We start from the raw sequence: 23587 nt of genomic DNA, 5'->3' as shown, positions 1-23587 counted from the left end.
GATTTCCCTTATATCTGTAGCCACCTCATTGAAGTTGTTTTGGAGATTTGTTTGTACTTCTTTAATTAATACCTGTAAATCTATGTCTCTTTGGGCTTTTTAATATGTTCCTTTGTCTTGTCCATATCTTCTAGATTCTTCAAATGCTTTTCAATTTTTTATTGGCTTTGGGGCATTTGCTTGTCTTGATAAGGTTATTTTGGAAAATGAAGGATTATTTGAGCATATATATATATACATATATAAAACTTGGGAGAGCTACAGCTTGCTGGAGTGCAGTTTCCCTATCCTACCAGTAGGTGGTGCATTCAAGTTGGTCTTCCTTGAGTTTCTCCTATGCTGTCATGGAGTCCAAATGTGTTTGGGGGTTATCAATCAATGCACCAGTTCATAGTGTGCACTGGGGACTGACTGTCCTGGGGTTGAGACAAGGGCCCTGGGCAATTAGGCAGGGAGTCCATTGAAGGGCACCCTGCAGATCAAACATGTCTGGCTCCCCAATGCCAGATGCCCATGAGTATCTGGAGTGTGGGAGGGGCTACTGATGTGCTGGGATGGCACCCTCTCCTTTCTCCACTTCTCTCCATTGCACCCCACAGACTTCCTCATGGGGAGAGTAAATGTTGCCCCCTGAGTTGCCTCACAGGACCACCTGGCTATCTGGCTGTGGAGGATCACCTCCCCAGCTAACCACCAAGGTAGGTGCATGGGAGTGAAGAGTTGCTGCTCACTGCCTTGCCCAGAGGTCATCTCACCACTGCTGGCCTGGGAGGTAGACTTGGTCAAACTCATCCTATTCTTTGAGTTACCCTCTCTCACATTTTTGTCCATATCCCCTCCACATACTGTGGGGGCCCCTCTATGGCTTGTCACACCCCAAAACTGTGGTTCCCAGTGTTCACTGGCTGCCCTCTAGTTTCTTTTATGGAGGAGAAGGCTGTTCCACCTGTTCTACTCTGCCATCTTCCTGGAAGTCCCAGTAGGACTTTTTGATGAGGTTACTTTACTTAAGGTGTGGCCTTCTGTAATCAGGAAGGGTCTTAATCCTATGACTTAAGTGCTTTATAAGTAGAACAAAATTCAGACGCATATAGAGTGACAGGGGAAGCAGGAGCTGAAGTTCAACAGAACCCAGAAGAGAAGGGAGAAACCAGGAGAGGCCACCAGGTTTACTGCCATGTGACAGAAAAGCCAAGGACTGAAGATCACTGACAGCCAGCCCCAGAATGCCACTCTTCAGGAGGAAAGCTTTGTTTTGAAGATGCCTTGATTATGCCTTGATTTAGACTTTCTATTAGCCTCAAAACCATGAGCTAATAAATTCCCATTGTTTAAGCCAACCAGTTGCACAGTATTTCCTTGAGCATCCAAGGAAACTAAAAGAGGAGAGTTCGAAGTCTACAATTTACACCAAATGTGAATAGTAGCTATTTTGGGATAGTGAAAATAAGTAAATAATTTTGCCTAATATGTCCTGATATTTCTGCAATAAATGTACAACATTTAATAAAAGGTAAAAAATAAACATTCAGTGACATGTCATTATGAACAGAAAAAATTCCAAGAACCTATCATGTCATTCAAGGCCTGTCAAAAATATCTCCCTGTCTCTCAGCTTTATCTCTTTCTGCTAATATGTCACAAACAGCAATCCATAAGCACCAGTCAATATGTTCCCCTCACACACCAGGCGAGCTCCTGTGTCCCTGCCTCTGCTGCTAAATCCCTGCTCAATAACAGAAGCCCTTAGCGTGATCCAAACTCTCTGCGAAGGACTTTTGCACCTTATCTCACATGACCCACATGGATCCCTCTGAGATACTTATACATTATTCTCAATTAGGATAAGAAAACAGGGCTTAGGATGGTCAGATGACTCCCAAGAACAAGCTTGAAGGGCACAGAGCTGGGATAAGGACCCAGGTTATCTGATCTCCAAATGTGAGCACTCACTTCTACACCTCTTCTCATCACTCTAGGAGTGAACTTTCCTCTCCCTACGAATTTCCAGCATAATTCTGCCTTTTTTCAATCTCAGTTCAGCTCTCACCACCCCAGGGACACCTTCCCCAAGCCTCCACCCTAAGATGTCAGGCCAGGCTTCCTGATTTGGCTCCCCTAAAATCCTGCCAAAAGCACACCCACTGCAGTCATCACATTGCCTTAAAATTGTTTTCTTCCCCCAGTATATTGTGAGCTTCTGATTCATGCTGGTAACCCAGTATGAACCCTGTGGTGCCAAGTTACTATCAATTAAGTAAAGGAATGAATGACTGAATGAAGCTTAAATCAGTTCAACTCTACTTACCCTTCAAGGCCTAGGTCAAGCCTTGCATGAGGTGGAGGAATTCCCCCATCTCTACTTCAGTGCCCTCTTGACAAAATCATACTTTCATTGTCTTCTGAAGACTTTCCCCAGGAGGTTCCAGGGCCACATGCATGTCCTTGTTTCTTAGGCTACACCTGAGTGTACATCACAGGGTACATCATTGTGTACCTCACTGTTGCCAAAGAGTCCTTAATGGAGGAGCTGTGGAGGGACTGCAGATACATCATGCAAACTATCCCATAGAAGAGGAAGACCACAGCCAGATGGGAGGCACAGGTGGAGAAGGCTTTGTACTTCCCAAAGGCAGAGGTTATGCAGAGGAAGTCTATGACAATCTGGACATAGGACATGATCAACCCAAAGGTGGTAAAGAAGATGAAGTAGGCTGTGGCAATCAGCACTAGGTGGTTGATCTGGTTTTGGAACACACAAGCCTCAGTAGGATGTACATCTCCCAGAAGATGCAGTAGATCTCCTGGGACACACAGAAGGTCATGCTGGTCATGAGGAGGGTGTGGATGAGGCTGTAGAGGACAGAGAAGGCCCACAAGGCCAGGAGCAAGACACAAAGTCCAGTGCTCATGGCTATTTGCAATGGAGGGAGTGTCAGATGGCCACATCATGGTCATATGCCATGGTGGCAAGGATGAGGTTGTCCAGAGCCACCAAGGCACCCTGCATAGGATATTGCTTTGTTCTGGGCCTGACGGTTCACCAGCATACTGGGGATTGTGTTGGTGATGAACAAGAGGTCAGTGAAAGAGAGGTTGGCCTGGAAGAAGTTCATGGGAGTGTGAAGGTGGGAGTCTGAGTCAATGGCCAAGATGATGAGCACATTGCCCACCACTGTGACCAGGTACATGGACAGAAACATCCAAAACAGGATCTGGTGCTGCTCAGGAATCTCTAGAGTTCCATGAGCTGGAACTTAGAGGCCTCCATCCAGTTGCCCCCATCCATTTCACCAAGAGTCTGAAACGTTCACACCAGCAGATATTTCCTAAATGTCTTCACTTGAACAAGGACATTCATATAAGCCAAATCAACTTTCTCAGCAAAAAATATCTTTGGCTAAACTTCATAATTTTTCATGTAAGCAACAAAAGTTATAACAAACACAAGAAATATGATGTGGAAGTTCTTTGTGCAATATAATCATTTCAGCAACTTTTTATGTGGCATATTCAGTATTATAGGATTAATGTCTATATCCCATTTTAAATATAATCATCTTACAGTACCCTTGATGTGTTTAAAAATTACACATCATCTTATATGTCATGAGGCTATATACTTTTTTAATTGAGATTGTTCACAAACCATAGAATTATCCAAAGATCCAAAGTGTACAATCAATTGCCCACAGTACCATCATACAGCTGTGCATCCATCAACACAATTAAATTTTTTCCAACTTTTAGAACATTTTCATCACTCCAGAAAAGAAATAAAGTTAATAAAAGAAAAATCAAATCCTCCCATACCCTTAACCACACCCTCCTCCATTATTGATTCATTGTATTGGTGTAGCACATTTCTTACTGTTGATTAAAGAATGTTAAAATACACTAAGCATAGCATATAGTTTGCAAAAGGCATATTTTTTCCTATATGCACCTCTATTATTAACTTCTAGTTATAGTGTCATACATTTGCTCTAGTTCATGAGAGAGATTTCTAATATTGTACAGTTAATCACAGACAATGTCTACCACAAGATTCACAGCTTTATACATTCCCATCTTTTAACCTCCAACTTTCCTTCTGGTGACATAGATGACTGTGAGCTTACACTTTCTACCACATTCACTGACCATTCAGCAGTGTTAGTCATTTTCAAAATGTGCTACCATCACCTCTGTCCACTTCCAAATGTTTAAATCCACCCAAGCTGAACACTCTGCACATAATAAGCAACCGGTCCCCATTCTTTAGCCCCATTGTATATCCTGGTAACTTATATTTCATGTTTATAAGTTTACATATTATAACTAGTTCATATCAGTGACACCCTGCAATATTTGTCCTTACATGTCTGTCTTATTTCACTCAATATAGTGCCCTCAAGCTTTCTTCATTAACCCATTTTTAAAGACAGTTTTGCACACACACCATACATTTGATCCTAAGTAAACAATCGATGGTTCCCTGTACAGTCATATGTTTATGCATTCATCACCATCACCACTATCCCTATAAGAACATCCTCACTTATTCCACAAAGAAGGAAGAAGGGTCAAAGAAGGTAGAGAAACAAAAGAAAAAAAGGAAGTGACAAAAGGAAAGATAGCAATAAGCCAAAGTATAATAGTCAGACAACATTACCAATGCCAAAAGTCCCATACCTCTCCTCTAAGTCCCCCCATATGCATTTAGCTTTTGTATATTGCCTTTGTTACATTACAAGAAGAACAATACCATGTTTATATTAATTATAGTCTCCAGTTTACATTGATTTCATTTTCCCCCAATCTCACCCTATTTTTAATACCTTTCAAGGTTGACATTCATTTGTTCTCCCTCAAGTAAAAACACATTTGTGCCTTTTATCACAATCATTGAGCACCCTAGGTTTCACTGAGGTATACAGTCCCAGTCTTTATCTTTTCTTTTTCCTCCTGGTGTCCCACATGCAGCTAATCTTCCTCTTTCAAACACACTCACTGTCATCTTTGTTCAGTGTACTTATATTGCCATGCTTCTATCTCCCAAAATTGTGTTCCAAACCTCTGCTTCCTGTCTTTTCCTTTCTGTCTGTAGTGTTCCCTTTAGTGTTTCCTGTGGAGAAGGTATCTTGTTTACAAACTCTCTCATTGTATGATTGTCAGAGAATATTTTAAGCTCTACCTCATATTTGAAGGACAGTTTTGCTGGATATAGGATTCTTGGTGGTTTTTCTCTTTTAGTGTCTTAAATATATCACCCCACTTCCTTCTTGCCTCCATGGTTTCTATGGAGAAATCTGCACATGGTCTTATCAAGGGTCCTTTGTATGTGGTAGATCACTTTTCTCTTGCTGCTTTCAGGATTCTCTCTTTATCTTTGATGTTTGATAATCTGATTGTTAAGTGTCTTGGCATAGGCCTATTCTTATATATTCTGTTTGGGGTATGCTACACTTCTGGATCTATAATGTTGTCTTCCATAAGAGATGGAAAATTTTCATTGATTATTTCCTCCATTATTGCTTCTGAACCTTTTCCCTTCTCTTCTCTTTCTGGGACACCATGACATGTATATTCCTGCATTTCATGTTGTCATTCAATTCCCAGAGACGTTGCTCATATTTTTCCATACTTTTTCCTATTTATTCTTTTGTGTATAGGCTTTCAGATGTCTTGCTCTCCAGTTCCTGAGTGTTTTCTTCTGCCTCATGAGTTCTCCTGCTGTATGTCTCCATTGAGTCTTGCATCTCTTGTGTTGTGCCTTTCATTTCCAGATTCTGCCAGTTGTTTTTGCAAACTTTCAGCTTATGTTCAACCAGTGTTTTCATTATATGCTTCATCTCTTTTGCCATATCTTCCCTAAACCTTTTGAATTGATTTAGTTTTTTCAATTCCTGTATCTCAGTTGAAGTCCAAGTTTGTTCCTTTGACTGGGTCATAACTTTGTTTTCTTAGTGTAGGTTGTAGTTTTCTTTTGTCTAGGCATATGATTTCCTTGGTTACCCCAATCAGGCTTTCTCAGACCAGAACATGCTCAGGTTTCAGAAGGAGGCAATAGTATCATGTCTCCCTGAGGTTGTGTCTTAGATGATTGATACACCCTTTGAGGCCTCAAGTCACTGTGCTTTTCTGTCCAGCAGGTGGGGCCTGTCAGTCTGTCACTCCAGACTGGTGTAAGGAGGTGGAGGCCATGGATGTTTTCCCCCAGGCTCTTGAGTCTTGTGAATGGAAGGTGGGTAGTAGAGCTGGGCATCACCTCTTTCCTCTTAGGGAAAATACACCCCCTGGGTAGATATCATTTTCATTCAAATAGTCTCTCTGCCTCTGCTATCTCCACCCTTATCTGGGTCAGAGTGCTGGGAACTGAAAATGGCTGAGGCTTTCTCCACTGAGCCAAAAAAGGGACAGAAAGCCCCCCTTCAGAGTCTGTCCAAAGCCACCCTCAGTTTCACCCATCAGCCAGAGACACCATCCAGTCCTCTGGCCTCCCCCTTCCACCCAGAAAGGTCATCCAGCTCTCCATTGTCAGTTGTCACCAAAAGCTTCTGTCTGATTCCTGAGTATTCATAGCTTGCATTGAGCAGCCAACATTTGTTAATTAAAACCTCAGTTGGATCTTGGCTGTGGTATATTCATTTGTTCAGGGAGTGCTGCTCTGTAGCACAGTGAGGCTTTGCAGTTTGGGCTGCCATTGGGGAGGGGCTCTCAGCATGGGTCCACAGTTTTTACTTACAGATTTTATGCTGTGATCTTGGGCATTGCCCCCAATCCAGGCTGGTGCATGATGTGTGGACAGTCACGTTTGTCCCCCAGCAGTTATTCCAGATTATTTACTAGTTGTTCCTGCTGGTTTATTAATTGTTCCAGGGGGACTAACTAGTTTCCACTACTCTCTATGCTGCCATCTTTCTCACTCTGAGAAGTATTACCTTTTGATATTAAAAAACATAATAATCTATAAAGAATGTTTAATAAGGATTATTGTAAATCTTTGTAAATGGATAGCACAATACTATGCAATGGTAGCACAATACTGTAAGTTTAACTAACAATGTTGAGTGTGAGTATGGCTGAAAGGGGAAGGATAGTGCTGTGCCTGTCACTAGAAGGAAAGCTGTTGGATAAAACATGGTTCTGTATAACATAGTGAAACATAGAGTGAAGAATGATGTGGTTAATTGCACAAATATAAGAAAGTTCACACATGAACTATAACAAATGTACATCACTATTAAAAAGTGTTAATAATAGGGTGGCATGTAAGAAAGAATATGGTTAATGAAAACTAAAGACTGTAGCTAATAGTGACATTGTAATAGTCTTTCCTCAGTTGTAACAAAGGCATTTTACCAAGGTTAAGTGTCAATAATAGGGGGGTAGAAATAGTATGGGATTTTTTTTCCAGAGAAAGGAGAATGTTCTCATATTGATTGTGGTGGTGAATGAGTAACTACGTAATTATACCAAGAGCCATTGATTGTACACTGTGGATGGATTGTATGATGTTTGAATAAAACTGTTTAAAAAGTTAAAAAACATGATGACAAGCTCTTTATTTGCTGATGTGGGAAGATGCCCAGGATATTAAGTTAATTAGAAAATGCTGGCTAACTTAGAGTATATAAAGTATTATTTTTATTTACAAATAATTCTTTGATACCAAGTGTTAGCATGGATGTAGAGCAACAGGTATTCTGAAACATATCTGTATAAGTGTAAATTATTACAAACATTTTGGAAAATTCTTTGTCAATATGTATTAAAAACTCAATATATGCACACACCCTAAAAACCAACACTTCTATTTCCAGGTAAATGCCATGCAGAAACAAGTCCATAATTTCCCCCATAAGGCATGCACTAGAATTTCATAGCAGCAATATTTTGTAATGATCCCAAACTTGAAACAATGAGATGGTAAAATAAAGCGTGGAATAGTTATATAATGGAATTATATTCAGCAATAAGAATAAGCAAGTTGCAATGACACAAAACACTATGAATAAATCTTACAAACCTAATGTTGAACAAAACAAGCCAAACATAAAAGAGTTAAAATAAACAACATCAGTTTGACCATCAACTCAATGATTTAACATTTTTCTAGCTATTGCAATTAGATGACAAAATGAAATAAATGACAAAATTTGGGGAGTAGAGAATAATTATAGTTGAATACTCTGAGCAGGTCTAAAAAGCAAAGAGAATCCACTGGAAAATGACTTAAATCTAGTATTCTGTTCTGTTCATCCCATTTCTGTTTGTATACCAATAATGTAATGTTTTACTTACTGTGGGTTGCAGAAAGTGTTATTATCTGCTAGAAGGCCAACACCTCTTCCCTGTTTCTCAAGGTTGACATAGTTATCTGTAGCATTTTATTGGTCCATAAAAACTTTACTTTTTGAGGCCTCAAAAAATCCAACTGGAATTTGTTTGGGATTGCATCAGATTTATATTTTAATTTAGTTGGAATGTTATCTTTCTATTTTTGTCCCATTCAAGAACCTGGAACATCTCTCTAATTTTTCACATTATCTTCTAACTCTCAATTAAAGTAATAAACATTTAATCAGAGAACTGTTATGTACTTTAGTTAAGTTTATTCCTGGATACTTTATACCTCTGAGTATGAGATGTTATTTTTATTTTATTTTTATGTGCTTATTACTCGTGTGGAAATGTTGAATTTAATGATCATCTTATAATGACAATGTAGTTGAACTCAGTTCTAATGGTTTGCTTGGTTTTACATACAGATGATCATATTCAAATAATGACAGTTTTATCTCTTCCATTTAACCCTTACACATTTTATTTATTTTCTTTTCCCTGGAGTACTATCCAGAGTCTCTAGGCTCAACTTGTTTACTCCCTACATCTTTCTCTTTCCCAGAAGGGCTGATTTCTGAGGCTGCAGAGGATAACACTGTACTAAAGATAGTCCTACCACAGAGAAGACAGGTTATTACCCCTGTTTTCTTATGTATAACCCCCTACATGCTTTGGGGGTTCTTAACTGCATCTGCCTAGCTCCTCATCTTTTTTCCTAAAGAATTCTCACTGGCTTCCAAGCCCATTCCAAGGTGAGTTGTCTATTGGGTCTTTTTTCTGCCCTTATAAAACAGAGAGGCTTCCATTTCTAGCACCTCAAACCAGACTCTACATGTGGAGCAACTGATGTCCCTGGGTGGAGAAAAAATATTTAATGGAAGAGGCTGGGTCCATAACCCAGAGGTCCTGGCCCATTTTCTGGGCCCCTTTGATCATGCCCCTCCTTCTCAGATGAAACCTGCTCTCTTTACTCTTAGAGGTGGGCATGAGGGGTTTCACTAGTCCAGCTCCTATGAGGAACCAATCCATCATTCCTCCTAGAACCTTCACTTCAGGGAAGGCTTTGTTGAGTCCTTTCATCTGCGGGAGCATGAAGGGCATGGTTGGAGTTCCAGTGTATTGACCAGTCTCTGTTCAGTAAGGAGAGCCTGGGACTCATGATGAATCCAAGAGTGGTAATGCTGGAGGAGCTCCTCAGAGAAGGGCACCATGGTGCCCCTGTCAGACATCCTGAGTGTCCCTGGTGATCAGAGTCCACCCCAAAGTCCAAGGGTTTTAATCAAGCTGCATCTCTGGGCCCCTGGGGTTAGGCAGTGGCTGTTGTGTTGCTCCCCTATTTTTGACTATGACTTTCTTATCTGTAAGGTGTACCCTCCTAAAGGTCTTTTTCTTTGGGGCAGTTACATGGGATGAAGCATTTTAACCAACCATCTATTTAAATGAGAAATGTTGAGTACTTACTATGTGCAAAAAATGTATAATGATGAGGACTGCTATTGAAAAAATGAATCAGTTATTCATCTTCAAGTCAATTACAGTGAAGTAGGGGAGATGGGCTCCAAAGAGAAATGACTGTGCTACAAGGTAAATGGTAGTAAGTTCCACACAATAATGTTTGGTGGGCATTTAGAGGTAAAATAAAGAATAATTTTGAAATGGGAAAATTTTAGGGGAGTATTAATTCAGAGGCCAGCATTTGAACAATGTCTTGGAGTATTAGGGCACATGGAATTCTCAGGTAGAGAAAAAGTCATCAGCAAGATGGTGGAAAATCACAAGGTCACAATATAATGGCTCATGTTAACATGGACTTGAGAGAAAATGGGGAGTAATCATTCTCTGATATAAAGTATGTAGAGTGTTGTTATCCACCCAATGATTTGTCTGTGGCAAAGCATTTATCAATTGCTAATTTCATCAATGATGATCAGCCCTGAGGAGGGTTATCTCTGCCTCTAAATTCTAAAAATCTTAGAATTTTAAGGAGATCTTTGAGATCACATCCAATTTCTCATGCATTTGGTGTCCCCTCAGCAACTTCCCGATTGCCTGAACACACACAATGGAGCTCTTATTAGGGAGGTTGGTGACTGAGGTATCCTCAAACTGGATGGATCCTTCTGCAGGAATAGAGAGCTCAGTGAGATGAATGTTACCCACTTGAGGTGTGGGTTAGGCTGTAATTACTGCCTTGTTTTCAAGCCTAGCAGGAGGGGTCTCTGTAGAAGGGGAATGAATAACTTGGAAGGGCTGGTTGCTTTTCTTGTCCTGTAAGAAGACAAGCAATGAAGAGGAGAGGACAATGCCATCATCAGAAGTTCCAGGGTTTAAAGAAGGCAAAGGTTCTCTATGCTAGGCTGGATCCTAGAATCACATGGGCATCCAAACCCTATTAATGTAATTCTTAACAATAAGCCTTGAGTAACAGTACTTTCTTTTTAGGGCTTTTCTGTTGATTTCAATAATCATCCAGATTGAAAATGTAATCTAAGAGACAGTCAGGAATTACAACTGAAAACATTGACCCCCACAGCTGTGCAAGATACCTTAACTTTCTATAATTTTTCTGCTGTTTGTTTAAACCACTGGCTCTACCTCTTCAGGATTATATATACGAGTAAAATGAGAAAGGCTGTCTTAAATTTGAGGAAATGTCAAGAAAGGAATAGTGGAAGTGGGGGCTGGAAGTGCCCAATCTATGGAGTCTAACAGAGCAGTGATTCATTGGAATCACCTTGGAAGATTTAAAAAATGCTGATGCCAGGCTTCCACCCACAGACATTCTGGTTGAATTGGCCTGGGATTGGAGCCCCTGCATCAGGACTTTTTAGTTTCCAGGCAGTATTAATGTGCATCGAAGTGTGAGACCCACTGTGATAGACAATGGAAGAGAAATGAGCAGCCAGCTCATCTCCAGATAGGAAATCATAAGGCAAGAAGGGAGTATCTTAGAAGTGGCTTCAGCATTTTAACAACCATAAGACCCATGTGGTTGTTCTTTGACAACTGGTGACAACAATGGGCTCGGAGACCCTGGGCACATACTTGTTGACCAGGAATAGACTCAAATCACCTGAAGGTATCAGAGGAAGGCACTTGCAGGCTGGAGGGGAGAGCTGGTCACAGGAAATAGAGTGTGGTTGACAGGAAGTAAAATGATTGGGGCAGCTGCTTGCTGCACACATTTCCAGCCCAAGGTTTGCCATGAAACAAGTGACTGTGTTCACAAGGCAAGGACCTTGAGATTATGAGGACATGGTCATGGTGAGGGTGGAAATAGCTCAGCCACTCACAAAATGTACATTTATTGATACTATAAAAGTAATATTGATAATTTGGAAAGATGGAACAATTCAAACCGAATCAACTAAATAGCATACATGACTACCACTCTTTGAAAACAGCTAGTAATATCTTGGTGTTTCTTCTAGTTATTTTGTGTGTGTGTGTGTGTGTGTGTGTGTGTGTGTGTGTGTGTGTTACAATATTGAGAATAAAGGTTGTATACATTTTTGCATCTCTTTTACATCTCATTTTATCACAGGAGTTTACTTGTTTTTATGAAGTTACTTTGGTTAATGTTAGCATTTTAAAATTACATTTTCTAGCTGATCACAGTTAGTATATAAGAAAATTATATATTATTGGATTTTTGTTTCTAATATTGCAATTTTCCCATACCTGGATATTTTTAAGAGTTTTTCCAGTTCCTATACCATGCAAATTATTTTAGTATTTCCAAATACTTTTTTTACTGCTTCCCAATATCTAACTTTTTAATTCAATTTCTTGATTAACTGAATTGACTAGAGCTTTCAGAAAAATGTTAAATAACCTTGGTGATATGAATATGGGAATCTTCTAATGTTTTCCCAAATGCATGATGCTGGCTGTGGAGCTGTGTGAGTTTTATTTTTATTATGAGGTTTCAAAAATCAAAATGAATATTGATTATAGTCAAATAACTTTTGGAAAGGATTATACAACCTCCACTTTTACATCTATTATCATGAAATATATTCATAAACATACCCAATTTTAACTATCCTTGCATTCTTTGAATAAATCCTACATAGCTATGGCAAATTATTTTTGTAATGTACTGACTTAGATTTGTTAATATTTAGCATTTTATATTAACATTTAAGTGACAGACTATTTTTCTCTCTTTTTTTTGATCTAGTGATGTATACTTAATAAACATCTACTATATCTACAGAGTGAGGGTCTTCTCTGATTATTCTCATACCTTTACTTGATCTTTACTATTTCTATAAAGCTTGAAATTTATGTTTTGTTTTAAAATGCTTTCTAGTTTCTGGGGGAAATATAACTGCTTATTCTATTGAAATTTGCTTATTCATTTGAGGTGATCCATCAGAGGAAAAAGGAGAAATTTCATCTTATTCTTGTCACATTCAAAAAATAACTCTGCTTTTATCTTCATGTATTTTCCCAAGTATTCTGGCCCCTTCAACTAGTAGAGGATGGGAAAGACAAGGTATTGGTGGCATTGGGCATATCTGCTGAAAGCAAGGTAAAGACATTAAGGGGATGGAGGAGGCCCATGAGTGATGTGTGGCCTGGGGAGTAGGAAAATCTTCACCGTTCAACTAGGAATTTATTAGGGAGCTTTGCAGTGAGAAAGCTTAAAACATATATGCTGAATAAGTGAATTAAGTAGACTAATACCTCCATTTTTTGGATATTTTCTTACAGTGACTCATGGACCCAGATGCTGGGACCAACAAGATGGCAGTTACTGAATTCATTCTTCTGGGACTAGCTGAAATGGAAAAGCTGTAATCTGTGCTCTTTGTTCCCTTCCTCTTTGCCTACATGTTCACAGAGGCAATCTCAGCATCCTGGCTGCCATCTTGGTGGAGCCCAAACTCCACACCCCCATGTACTTCTTTCTTGGGAATCTATCAGCAGTGGATGCTGGATGTATCAGTCACTGTTCCTTCAAAGTTGGGTCAACTCCTGTCCCATAAGTGTACAATTGCCCATAATGCCTGCATCTTACAGCTCTTCTTCTTCCATCTTCTGGAATGGACAAACTGCTTCTTGTTGACAGACATGGCCTATGACAGATTCCTGGCCATCTGCTGTCCCCTCACCTATAGCACCCGCATGAGCCAGGCAGTCAAGAGGATACTGGTGGCCATGTGCTGGACTTGTTCCCTCACCAGTGCACTGACACACACTATTGCCCTAAGCACCCTCAAATTCTGTGTTCCCAATGAGGTCAATCACTTCTACTGTGACCTACCACAACACTTCCAGCTCTCCTGCTCCAGCACCCAACTCAATGAGCTGCTGCTCTTTGGTATTGGTTTCATACTGACAGCCACACCTGTGGTTCTCATCATCACCTCCTACATCCACATAGCAGCTGCTCTTCTACAAATGCACTCAGTGGATGGCAGGAAAAAGACTTTTTTCCATGTGTAGCTCCCACTTCACTGTGATTTTCTTCTTTAGGGGTCATTTACTTGGAGGATCTAAGAACAGGGACATGAATGAACATTAATTTGCACACTGGGCTTTATGGAGAGAGTATGCATGATTTGCAATGGGTGGAGGTGGCCCATGGGTACATTGACTGAAGAACAGAATGGTGAACTGTGGTGTATGCATACGATGAATATTGAGCAACTGGAAGAAGGAGTGAAGCTGTGAGACAAGCAAGGAGGGGAATGGAACCTGTAGACAGCTTTTTGAGTGAACTATGCCAGAAACAAAGGCAAACTCTATAATGCCTTACCAATATGGACTGACTACAGTATGTAAACTCAGAATTGAACCTTAAAGCACAGCTTATCATAACGGTCCCTAGATTGTAAGCTCTTACATCAGTCACATCCATTCCTGAATTGTAATAGCTATCTCCAGATGCCAAGATGCTGATCTGTTTGTGATTAACCTGATTTATCCTTGGAACTTTGGGTATCTGTTTGACACCTGAAACTCAGAGCTAGATCTTGGCAGATGTGAATGTCAGTATTAGCACATAGAACAAGTGTTAAAAAAACCTGAAAAAGAATACAGACTTCAATTAGGGATATGAATGAAGTAGATCTGGTTAGGGCTAGGGCAAATTGGGCTGAATTGTAAAGGACAATACTGACTGTTTTAAAACTTCAAATTCCATGTGACACCAAGGGAAGAGATGTTTAGTTGGTGCCAACTTCTATATTTCCTAAACAATTTAACTTATACAGTTTGTTCAAATATGATAATTATGTGGAACTTTTAATAGGAAGTGAGATCTGGTAGGTTTGCATAGGTTGGTGTGAAATATGACACATCCCAAAGTAATTTGGACAGAGAATAAAAATATACACGCAGGGACCCCCTGAGGAGATGTGAGAAAATTCAGAGGTGTTGGATTTCCTTACCTGGATAGTTGCTGATGTACTCACAAACTTCAAGGACTGATGGTTTGATGTGCCAAGCCATCACAGGACTTGCCCTAATGAGGCTCATTACTGCAAAGGAGAGGCTAAACCTGCTTATAATTCTGCCTAACAGTCTCCCCCTGGGTACCTCTTTGTAGCTCAGATGTTGCCCCCTCCCTTTAGCTAAGCCAACTTGGTGGGTGAACTCACTGCCCTCCCACCATGTGGGATCTGACTCTCAGGGGTGTAAATCTCCCTGGCAATGCCGGATATGATTTCCAGGGATGAATCTGGACCTGACATCATGGGATTGAGAACATCTTGACAGAAAGGGGGATGTGAAATGAAGTGAAATAAAATTTCAGTGGCTGAGAGATTTCAAATAGAGTTGAGAAGTCACTTTGGTGGAATTCCTATGCACTATATAGATAACCCATTTTAGGTTTTAATGCATTTGAATAGCTTGAAGTAAATACCTGAAACTATCAAACTGCAACCCAGTAGCTGTGACTCTTGAAGATGATTGTATAGTGATGTAGTTTACAAGGGTTGACACTGTGATTGTGAAAGCCTTGTGGATCACAGTCTCTTTATCCAGTATATGGATGGACATATAGGACAAAAAAAAGTAAATGAAAAATAAGGTGCTGGGGATGATTTGGGTGCTCTTTTTTACTTTCATTTTTTATTATTTTTTTTCCCTTTTCTCATGCAAGGAAAATGTTGAAAAAATACTTTGGGGTGATGAGTGCACAAGCATATGATGATACTTTGAACAACTGGTTGTACACTTTAGATGACTCTATGGTATGTGAATATATCTCAATAAAATTGAATTTAAAAACAAAATTAATTGTTTTAAAATTTATATTAAGTAACAAAAAAGGACATGCATTTAATGGAACACTTCTAGTTTAAGAAATTTATCTTCAGAATATAGTCAGACAAAATATAAAAATACAATTCCTAGATGTTCCTCAGGAGATCCAGTCTCACCTCTGTTGGGGTCTTACTCTGTCCCCACTCCCAGAAGCAGCCTCAGCCCACCCCATGTCTGCAGGGATTGGGGACTTGCTTGTGCCTGGTCCCATGGTGCTGTCCACATGGGAGATGGAAGAGTGAGGGGACATATTATTATGGAGTTTCCTTACAAAGGCAGTGCTGATTGGTGTGTGACTGTGGTGGAAAAGGGAAGTTTAGAGACATATATGTCATCAGAAGAAAAGTTGGCAGTTAAAAAGTGGGAATGTATACCACAGTGAATCTTGTGGCAGGCAATGCCCATGATTACTGGTACAAATATTAAAAATTTCTTTCATGAACTAGAGCAGATGTATGACACTATTATAAGGAGTTAATAACAGAGGGATAAATAAGGAAAATGTACCATTGCAAACTATAGTTAACAGTAATATTTTAATACTCCTCAACAGTAACAAATATACCACACCAATACTAGGAGGAATAAGGAGTGTGGGAGAATTAAGGCTCTCTTTTTTCTTTTTATTCATTTTCTGAAGTAATAAAAATGTCCTAAATTTGATTATGGGGCTGTTTGACAACTATGTGATGATACTGTAAACCAATGATCATATATTTTGGATGGTTTCTATCCTGCATGAATATATCTCATGAAAATTATGTTACAAATAAAATAAAATAAAATTATATTTGATGTTTGGGTGCACTGAGGTTTAAATGTACTTTGCACATTTTACATGAATTCCTATTACTGTGACAAAGTGGAGAAGATAATGTGGATGAGAAGAGCCAGCTCCAGCTATAGGTTGTGTAGCATGGTTGCTAAAACTTGGGCTCTTACACAGAACTGCTTGGGTTCACATCCCAGCAATGACAACTTGCTGCTCACTTGACCTTGTGAAAGTTTCTTAATCCCTTGGGTCTGTTTTCTCCTGGTATAATGGGAGTAATAACAGCATCTACTTCATTTTACCATCTTCATTTTGAGCATTAATGTGTTGATGCAAGTAAAGTCCTAGCATAGCAACTGCTGGGGAATAATCCCTTGATAAATGCTAGTTGCTGCCATTATTATTATTATCTTTGTCAATCTTTGTCAGCAGTGGACAAAGTAAAGGCTAAACTTTTCCATTCTCACAGCACATAACTCAGGATCAAATAGGGCTTTGACTGTGAGCCCTGGAGACCCTCTCCAGACCAGAGCACTGCCTGGCCCCTCCCCCATGCTCTCTGTACCCCGGGTGCAAACATCAGAGACCAAATAGAGGGGATCCCAGATTGCTGGTGACTCCAATTACTAATTAAAGTTATTGAACATCATATAAAGGGGGAGAGAACATCATCCTAAATCTCAAATTATTTTTTCAAATATTTTTTCTAATCCAATGTGCACATGGAAACAAAGATAAACAGACAGGTTTTGATAATATAGATAGAGTACAAACATGTACAGTTGGGAGTGGGAAGGAACTGGGAATAGCAAAGAAAGCTTAAATTGTTTTGTTAAATCATAATTGGTGTGGTTGTAGAATTCAGATTGTTATTCTGACTGTAATATTCTGTATTGTGGGATAAAGCAAAGTTTAGGATATTTTAATTCTTTTATCCCCTATGTCCTTCAGAACCAGCAGATTCGGTGTGAATGAAAGTAGATATACATGTAAAATCTAATTATTTTTTTTACCTGAGTGTTTGATACAACAGTGATTGCCTTCATGAAGCTACACATTTGTGTTACATGGATTTTTGTCTCTCTGTTTCAAGTTATAACAAAAAGATCAATCACATACACAAAGTGAGATACAACCTCATATCCAAAATATTGTTAAAAACTCTCAAGTCAGACAATGCCAAGTCATGACAATGTGAAACCACAAGAACTCTTACTCACTGCTGGTGTGAACACAAACCAGTACAAGAGCTATGGGAAGAAAGATTGCCAATATCTAGTAAAATTGGAAATATCAATCATGTAAACATATTTAGGTGGTCAAATGGTAAAGGCAGGCAATCACTGGTTGCCACATGTCAGAACAGTGGTTCAGTTTAGTTGGGCATTGTAATGAAGAGAGAGGAAATGGGGCATTTTCTGGTCCTTGCAATACCATACTTCTTATCCTGGGCAGTGGTTATGTTTGCATTTATGATACAGTGCCTTGTTAACCTGTACATTTATGCTTTACTCATGTTTCTTCATGTGACTTAAGTTTCACATTAAAATTTAGAAAAACTTAGGGGGTACTAACAAAACTATGCTCATGAGAAAATTAAAAACTTTAAACTTATCATTATTAAAATATAATGCAGACTAATGCATAAAGCTTTTAACTTAAGAATTTAGAAAAAAAATAAACCATAAAAGAAGAAAGAATAAAAGTTAAAGGCAAAAATGAAAACAAAACAAAAAAGTTAAAAACAAAGGTTTATTAATTAGAATATAGAAACCAGATAAAATTGATTAAGACATGCAAGAGCTGATACTGATAGGAATTCCTAAATAAAGCATTACCTAACATAATGTTACAAATTATGCACCAAATTATGAATGAAAGGATACTTCCTAACTCCTTTTTAAAAATCCAGCATAACACTGTAGCAAATCCTGAACAAGATAATGAGAAAAATAAACTTCTATCCCACTTAAATTTAGAGACAAAAATCATAAATGCTAACTGCTGCACTACATTAGAAGAATGTCAAATTCCAACCAACAATACAATAATTTCCTTGGAGGACAAATCCTATGGTTATATAAACAAGTACCCAAATGAATTTTAAAAAGTTCAGTAGTCATTCAAAATTAAATAGCGAACAGAGGGGAAGAGCTAAGATGGCTGCATAGAGAGGAGTGGAAGCTAGTTAGTCCTCCTGGAACAATTAATAAACCACCAGGAACAACAAGTAAATAACCTTGAATAACTGTGAGGAGACAAACATGACCATCCACTCATCATACACAAACCTGAATTGGGAGGAATGCCCAAGGTCACAGCATAAAATCTGTAAGTAAAAACTGGAGACCTGAGCACTGCACCTCATGGAAGCCTGGTGGTGCTAGGGAGCAGCACTCTCTAAACAAGCGAATATACCTCAGCCCAGCTAAAACTGGGGTTTTAATGTTAATCACTCAATACAGACTATGAATCCCCAACAAGTGGAGAGAGGATTTTGGAGACAACTGACCTTGGAAAATCAGGGGACGTATGTGTCTTGGGACAGGGAGCCCCAAGGATAGGATGCTATCTCTGGCAGACAAGTGAATCTGGGCACCAAAGATTGACTCTGAAAAGGGGCTTTCTGTCTCTTTCATTCTCTGTCAACCTAGGTGGCTCAGTGGAGAAAGCCTCAACTGTTTTCAGCTCACAGTGTTCTGAAGTAGAGAAAGCCTCAGGCATTTTAAACTCACAGCACTCTGACCCAGACAAGGGTGGAGGTAGCAGAGTCAGAGAAACAAAGAATTTATTTATATGTAAACGACCTCTCTCTAGGGGGTATATCTTCCCAAGAGGAAAGAGGTGGGGCCCAGTTCTACCACCTGCCTTCTGTTCAGGACCAGACCACAGAGCCTGGGGGAGGAGAGCTGCGGGCCACACCTCCTTACACCAGGCTGGAGTGACAAGCTGACAGGTGCCACCTGCTGGGCTGAAAAGCACAGGGTGTGTCAATCCTGTAAGACATACCATCAGGGAAACTGGAAACTGAATATTTCATCCTTCTGGGACCTGAGGCTGCTCTTGTCTGGGAAAACCTGATTGGGGTGGCCAAGGAGGTCAGATGTCTAAACAACAGAAAACCACAACCTACACTAAGGAAAACAAAGTTATGTCCCAGTCAAAGGAACAAACTTACACTTCACCTGAGATACAGGAATTTGAAAAACAAATGCTAAATCAATTCAAAAACTTTAGAGAAGATATGGCAAAAGAGATAAAGGCTATAAAGAAAACACTAGGTGTATATAAGGCAGAAATAGAAACTTCAAAAAAAACAACTGTCAGAATCTATGGAAAGGAAAGTCACAGCACAAGACACACGATAGAAACATAAAAGAGCAGATCTCAAGAGGCAGAAGAAAACACTCAGGAACTGGAGAACAAAGCACCTGAAAGCCTACAGAACAGGTAGAGAAAAGAATGGAAAAATTATGAGCAATGTTTCTGGGAACTTAAGGATAAAATGAAATACAAGAATGTGTGTATCATTGGTGTCCCAGAAGGAGAAGAGATGGGAAAATGGCAGAAGCAATAATAAAGGAAATAATCATGAAAATTTCCCACCTCTTATGAAAGACATAAAATTACAGATCCAAGAAGTGCAGTATAACCCAAACAGAATAGATCTGAAAAGGCCTATGCCAAGACACTTAATAATCAGATTATCAAACATCATAGACAAAGAAAGAATCCTGAAAGTAGCAAGAGAAAAGTGATCCATCACATACAAGGAAGACTATGTGTGGATTTATCAGCAGAAACCATGGAGGCAAGAAGGAAGTGGTGTGATATATTTAAGATATTGAAAGAGAAAAACCACCAACCAAGAATCCTATTTCTGGAAAAACTATCCTTCAAATATGAGGGAGAGTTAAAAATATTCTCTGACAAACAGACAATGAGAGAGTTTGTTAACAAGATACCTGCCATACAGGAAATACTACAGGGAGCACTACAGACTGATAATAAAAGACAAGAGTGAGAAGTTTGGAACACAATTGTGGGTGATGGTAGCACAGCAATGTAGGTACAAAGATAGCTATGAATATGATTGAAAGAGGAAGATGAGGAGCATGTGGGACACCAGAAGAAAAGAGAAGAGATAAAGACTGGGACTGCATAACTCAGTGAAATTTAAGAGTGTTCAACAATTGTGATAAAATGTACAAATACGTTTTTTCATGAGGGAAAACAAACAAATGTCAACCTTGAAAAGTGTTAAAAATAGGGAGACATTGGGGGAAAATACAAGCAATGTAAACTAGAGACTATAATTAACAGAATCATATTATGCTTCCTTTAATGCAACAAAGGCAATATACCAAGGTAAATGCAGATAAGAGGGGGGCCTAGTGGAGGGGTGTGAGACACTTGGCATTGGTAGTGTTGTCTGACTCTTTATTCTACTTTGATCTAAGTTTATCTTTCCTTTTGCTTCTTCCTAGCTGTCATTTTGTTTTTTCTCTCTCTCTCTTTTTTCTTTTTCTTTTGCTTCTCTGCCTCCTTTGACTCTTCTTCCTGCCTTGTGGAAGAAATGTAGATGTCCTTATATAGATATAGGTGAGGGTGATGAACACATAAATATGTGACTATACAGGGAACCATCAATAGTTTACTTAGGATGGAATGTATGGCATATGAACAAAACCATCTTTAAAAAATGGGTTGATGATGAAACCTGGAGGGCAATATACTGAGTGAAATAAGCCAGACACATAAGGACAAGTATTGCAGGATCTCACTGATAGGAACTAATTATAATATGTAAACTCAGACATGAAATATAAGTTACCAGGATATAGAATGAAGCTAAAGAATGGGGAGTGGTTGCTTAGTATGAGCAGAATGTTCAACTAGGATGAACTTAAATATTTGGAAATGAACAGAGGTGATGGTAGCACATTGTGAGAATAACTAATAGTGCTGAATGGTGCATGAATGTGGTGGAAAGGGGAAGCTCAGAGTAATTTTTGTCACCAGAAAGAAAGTTGAAGATTGAAAGATGAAATGTATAAAACAGTAAACCTTGTGGTGGGCAATGTCCAAGATTAACTGTACAAATATTAGAAATCTCTTTCATGAACCAGAACAAATGTATGATACTGCAATTAGAAGTTATTAATAGAGGGGTATATAGGAAAAAAATACATACCTATTGCAAATTATATACTACAGTTAGTAGTATTTCAATGTTCTTTCATAAACAGTAACAAAGGTACTGCACCAATACTGAGTCAACAATGGAGGGAGGTTGGTTAGGGATATGGGAGGATGTGAGTTTCCTTTCATTTTTTTTCTTTGTGTTTATTTCTTTTCTGGAGTAATGAAAATGTTCTAAAAATTGAACAAAAATTAATTGTGGGGATGCATGCACAGCTGTATGATGGTACTGGGGGCAACTGATTCTACACTTTGGATCTTTGGATAATTGTATGGTATGTGAACAATCATCACAATAGAAAAAATTAAGTAGTGAATAGATGGGAGCATCTTATCATGAATATATATTGTGGATTCAGATGATTGTAACCAGTATTTATCATTATTCCTTTTAGTATAACATTAGAGAAGTATTCCCCTGTCAAATGAAAAATTAAGCATGAGGCGTTGGGGCCGGGGAAGGAAGAGGAGAAAGGTGCAGGGGTGGGAGCTGTTGCAGAAGTGGCCACCACAGAAATTCTCCCCTTCCCACATTCCCCTCCTCTCAAGGCCCCTAGGAAGCCTAGAGCTGCCACCGCCTGACCATGTGATTTGGCACCCGCCTGCATATAGATGGAGGAATCAGCAGCCTGGAAATTCAACTGACCAATCTGGTAGGATGGGCATTTTCCTGACATACTTTACAGAGGAATTTGATGGCTTAAGTGATTAACGTGATGTTGTGGGGTTTTGAAGCCTATGAAAAGGTGGCAATTCAACCAGGATTTCTTTTTCAACTCCACAGTGTTTTTTTCCTTGAAGTCTTCATTTTTATCTTAGTCTCAGGAGTCTGAAGAAACAAGGCAGATGATGAGGTGGAGGATACATTTGATAACAAGAAGGGTGACCTGGGTACTTTGGAAGAGCAACACAGTGTTATCCTGCATCTCTCCTCACAGCTCAAATTGGGCATGGATTTCACAAGCGTGGTGCTTCCTAAATTTATTAAGTGTACCTTGCTGGAAATATATGCAGACTTTATGTCTCATCCAACTATTTATAGCCACAGCTGAGGAGAGAATGATTCATTTTGTTGGAGAAATACTTTACCTTGTTTCATGTAAGGGAGCCATTGCTAAGAAGCCATACAATCCCATCATTGGAGAAACATTTCACTGTTCCTGGAGGATCCTGAAAAGGGAGGAAGCAGCCAGTGATCCTAACAGTTCTTCCACCCAGGCAGTCATAGATCAAACTTCTCTATCAGAGAAGTTTTCTGCCATGTGGGATCAGACTGTTATACAGTCAGACTTGTTGCTGGAAAATCATCCCATCATCCTCCATACTTAGGATTTTATGCAGAATGTTCAGAGAGGAAGAGCAAATTCTTAGGCATGTCAATAGGAGTGATGATGGTTTGGGAGGGTATCCTCAGTCTATTGGACCACGGAGAAGAGTATGCATTTTCTTTACTTTGTGCATATGCTCAGTCAATTTTAACTGTTCCTTGGGTGTAACTGGGTGGCAAAGTCAGTGTCAACTGTGCAAAGTCTGGGAATTCAGACAGCATCACTTTTCATACCAAGCCACTTTATGGTGGAACACTGCACCAGGTTTCAGCTGAGGTAAAGCACAACATCACCAACACTGTGGCATGCAGAGTACAAGGGGAATGGAATAGTGTCCTTGAGTTCACTTATAGCAATGGAGAGATGAAGTATGTGGACTTAACTAAATTGGCAGTAATGGAGAAAAGAGTAAGACACCTGGAGAAGCAGGATCCATTTGAATCCAAGAGATTATGGAAAAGTGTAACCTACTCTGAGGGAATCTGAAATCAATAAGGCCTCAGAGCATAAGCCTACCCTGGAAGAAAGCCAGAGGACTGAAGAAAGGCACTGCACTGAAACAGGCACACCCTGGTAAACAAAATATTTATTAAAGAGGGAGATGTCTGGGTTTATCACAAACCCCTTTGGGAAATAATTCGAACAACACAACCAGCAGATTGACACACACCATCTA

General features: G+C 39.3%; 2 pseudogenes; one reads left to right on the top strand and one right to left on the bottom strand.

Moving 5' to 3' along the window:
- Positions 1–2384: 2384 nt before the first annotated feature.
- On the bottom strand, positions 2385–3289 carry LOC119514657 (annotated as a pseudogene).
- Positions 3290–13053: 9764 nt separating this feature from the next.
- LOC119514656 lies at positions 13054–23574 on the top strand (annotated as a pseudogene).
- The last annotated feature ends 13 nt before the right edge of the window (positions 23575–23587 follow it).

Source organism: Choloepus didactylus, chromosome 18 (genome assembly GCF_015220235.1).
Source record: "Choloepus didactylus isolate mChoDid1 chromosome 18, mChoDid1.pri, whole genome shotgun sequence".
In the NCBI taxonomy this organism is placed as follows: Eukaryota; Metazoa; Chordata; class Mammalia; order Pilosa; family Megalonychidae; genus Choloepus; species Choloepus didactylus.
This window is presented reverse-complemented; position numbering and strand designations above follow the sequence as displayed.